The sequence below is a fragment of the Rhinolophus hipposideros genome, assembly GCF_964194185.1.
Source record: "Rhinolophus hipposideros genome assembly, chromosome: 7".
In the NCBI taxonomy this organism is placed as follows: domain Eukaryota; kingdom Metazoa; phylum Chordata; class Mammalia; order Chiroptera; family Rhinolophidae; genus Rhinolophus; species Rhinolophus hipposideros.
The window spans coordinates 91420060-91424342 of record NC_138053.1 but is presented as its reverse complement, the minus strand read 5'-3'; positions in this window follow the sequence as shown (position 1 = coordinate 91424342).

The following is a 4283-nucleotide window of genomic DNA, read 5'->3' as shown; positions in this document are numbered from 1 at the left end:
TTTTATGGATGTCAACAGTGATGGCATACTATTTTCAAAGAGAATGAATAGTCAGAGGACTTAAATGGTATTTCTCCAAAGAGAATATACACACACCTAATAAGCACATAAAAAGATGTTCAACATCGCTAATCATTAGGGAAGTGCAAGTTGAAACCACAGTGGAATGACACTTCACACTGTAAATCCTGTAAATCCTTTGTGCCTTGGTTCCTTTGTCTGTATATTGGGAACAATAATAGTACATATCTCAGATGGGGGTTGAATTAGAATGATTATTAGAATGATTATTTTTTTAAACATAGAAAATAACAACTGTTGGTGAGGGTGTGGAGAAATTGGAGCCCTTATGTATTATTGGCGGAAGTGTTTTCTGCTGTGGAAAACAGTATGGATGTTCCTCAAAAAGTTAAACAGAATTACCATATGATCCAGCAGTTCCACTTCTGGGTTTACACCCACAATAATTGAAAGCAGAGACTCAAAGAGATTTTTGTATACCTATGTTCATAGCAGCATTATTTAGAATAGCCAAAAGGTTGAGGCAACCCAAGTGTCCATTGATGGATGAATAGATAAACAAAATGTGATATACACATACAGTGGAATTGTGACATGTTCTACAACATGAATGATTCTTGAAGACACTACGCTAAGCCACATAAGCCAGTCACAAAAGCACAAATACTGTATGGTGCCACTTACATCCAGTACCTGGAGTAGTGAAATTCAGAAAGTAGAATGATGGTGGCTAGGGGCTGGGCTTGACGACTGGGGAGGAATGGGGACTTACTGTTTAATACGAAGGTACAGAGTTTCAGTTTGGGAAGGTAAAAAAGTTCTGGAAATGGATGTTTGGTGATAGTCGCATAGCAGTGTCAATGTACTTAATGACACTCAGCTGGACACTTAAAAGTGATTAAGATGGTAAATTTTATATGTTCACCTCACACACACAAAAGACAGTGAAGTTGGATAAGGACACTTGAAAGTGAGTACAGGTGGGAAAACTGCACTGACTTTTAGTAAGTCCATTCTTAGTAAACCCATCTCACCCAGGGCATGGGTCCACCATCACAGCATGAGAGTGAGTAGGAAGTAGGAAGTCCAGTCGTCACCTTCACTCACACATTCACTTATGTTTTCATTCAGTCAGTACTGATAAGTGTCTTCCATGTGCCAGGCACCACTCTTGGTACAGGAATTATAGCAATTGACCAGTAACGTCCCTACTAGAGGAGGATGTTTAACCAGAGGTCAGTCAACCACGGCAACTCTCCATAGAAATGAAGACTGCAGTTGCCGCCCAAAGGTTACAACAAGTTCCTCCATTCTCAGAAGGAAAGCCAATGTGCCCTAGCCTGTGGCTGACCCAGATATGGATGAGTGACCCTTGAGTAAAATGAAAGTTTTGGCACAGCGATGGAAAATACATTTTGCAATGTCTTCAAAGGTTCTGGATGTTCACATTCCGTTTCCAGAGTTCAAATAGCCAAGATAACTTTGTGAAAACAAGAATTCTAAGAAAATATTTGCTAAGGGCTATTGACCAGATCTTGTTAGTTTGCTTTTGGCCTTCCTGCCTCCCTCCCTCCCTTCCTTCCTCCTACCCTCCCTCTTTTCCTTACCTCCTTTTCCTTCCTTCCCTCCCTCCTTTCCTTCCTCTCTCCCTCCCTTCCTCCCACCCTCCCTCCTTACTTCCCTACCTCCTTTCCTTTCTCTCTCCCTCCCTTCCTCCCACCCTCCTTCACTACCTCCCTCCCTCCTTCCTTTCCTCTCTCCCTCTCTCCCTCCCTCCCTCCCTCTCTCCCTCCCCCCCTTGCCTCCCTCCTTCCTTCTCTACCTCCCTCTCTTCCTTCCTCTCTCCCTCTCTCTCTCCCTTCCTTCCTTCTGATCTGGAAAGTATCACAATCCTTACTGTGACTGACTGAAATAGCCGCTGCCCCGGCCACTCATTCTGAACTCTCCAGCATCACAATCACGTGGCTTTTAATCACAGTGCTGGGCACTACCTTTGTTTTCAGTTGTTCTAAGATCAATATTTTGGTAAATGCAATGATTTGTGTCAATATTTTAGCTAAGACCATTGCTACAAAGGTCTCTGTTGAGTACAAGCTTTAGCTGGCCTCATGTATTCTCGATTTAGCCCTTTACCAATATTCAAGCTCTAGATCAGAGTTCTTGCCCCCCAAAAGTTCACAATCTAGGTATTTTATTTAAAAAACCAATAACCTCATAATTGTTAAGACATGTAGTAAATCACACACACACGGGTAGACCAGAAAGCCAATCACAAATCTCTATGAGTAGTCATGCCTTTTATTTGGTGAATATTTATATGGTATTTATTATGTGCTAAACATTACTCTAAGGATTTTGCACATATTTAATCACTTCATCCTCATAACAACCTCATGAGAAAGATTCTCTTAAGAGCCCCATTTTACAGATGAGAAAACTGAGGCACAAAAGGTTAAATAATTGTGCAAGACCATGTAGCTAGTATGCAGCTCAGCCCGGCAGTCTAGGTCTAGCTCTGTAAGTACCACACTAAGAGGCTTTCCTCTGCCTTTGGAGTGACAATGGACATTATAGCAAACCACAAAATCCTGAGCATGAATTAACTGAAAGGATTTTAGGCTGAGTCTAAACAGCTGGGTTCATAAATATTACCTTGTGGGAGGAGGAAAGTTACTGGCTAATTTGTTCTGTGGTTAAAGGACTTAAGTCAATTTTATTACACCACAACAAATTAGTCCTGATGTTTTCAGCTTTTAACATGGACAATTCTACTCATCACTGCAAATAACTTTGTTTAGCTTTAATTAGGCACAGCAATTTAAAGTCATTTATTTTGTGTAACATGGCTCTCTCTCTACACGGAAGTCATGGTTTATGGCTGTCGAAAACTACCCCTCTATGTTAAAATCTGATTTGGATTAAAGGGATGTCTTTTTCTAAACATGAAGCAGAGTTGGGGAACGTTTTTATTATCTTCTATGAGTCACGGGTTGCAGAATGGTAGGGTGGTTGAGAGATTGGATCTAGGTTCAAGCTCTGCACTAACATTTACTGAGCCTGCGTCCTCATCTGTAAGCTGGAGATCATAACAGTACCTACCTCATGGGCAAGTGTGAGGATTAAATGAAATAATATGTAAAAGGTTTACCAGAGTGCCTGGTCTGATGTCAGCTGTCAGTAAATGCCTAGCATTCTATTATTTGCTGTTGCTCTGATTCAGAAATTTACTGGAGTTGCCAAAGCCCTGTGATCCTCTAATCATTTGCTCTGAGACTCAGAAAGGTGGGGAAATGATTCTGTTACTTGTAGACATTGTCCTTAGTGCACTGGAATCACCTAAAATTGCAGGGTGTTTTTCATCTTTCTTTAGTTATGGAACTTCTGTTTTAAAAACTGCCAAAACATGCACATACAAGTCTGTCTCTGGAATTGTGTGTATTGGAGAAAGAGGAAGTGTTCGCTAAGATTTTTATTTTCTTCCCTTCTTTCTGAAAAGGAAAAAATGTCCATCTCACTAGGAAATTGGGGGCAAAAGATCCTTGTTGTGAGAGTCTTTTTATTGTTGAGCTGTTTATTTTTACCCTTTACCACTCCCATAGTTTTTTCTTTTTAAACCATTATATCAGCGCACTAATTTTGTCAATAGCGCACATATTCCCGCTCCTAAGGTAAACTGTGACTTGAGCTCTAAGTAGGCATAACCCCATTCTGCTGACCCACGGGGAAATAAAGATCAGAAAAATTGCCCAATCTTGTGGAACAGGCCCTGGGCCAACAGCTACATCGGGATTCCAGTCTCACCTTCCCTTGGCCTTGGCCCACCAGGGCTGTGACGTAGCCAGAAAAGGGAATCCTGCGATTTCGCAGCGGAGAGGAGAACCGCACTGGTCCTCTCTCTCATCATCCCACCCTCCAGGTTTCTTTCCTTCCCACTCAATGGGCCGTCGATGTAAAATGCCAGAGAGGGGGCGGGATGGAAATCCCAGGATGTTTCCCGAGGAGCAGCTCTCGGGTCCCAGGAGCAGCCTGTGCTACCCGGGAGCACCCGTCGCCCCCGCACAGCCGGAGCCAGCGCCGCAGACGACCGAGTGAGACCCTCCCCATCCTCGCCCCTCGGCCCCGCCCTCGGCCCCGCCCCGGCCCCGCCCCCTGTCCCGCCCCGCGGCCCTACCGCGGCCTGCCATTGGCCGACCGACGCGTCAGTCGGTCGCCGGCCCCTGGCGGGTGCGCGGAAGGCCGTCCCCGCCCGGCGGCTCCCGCGC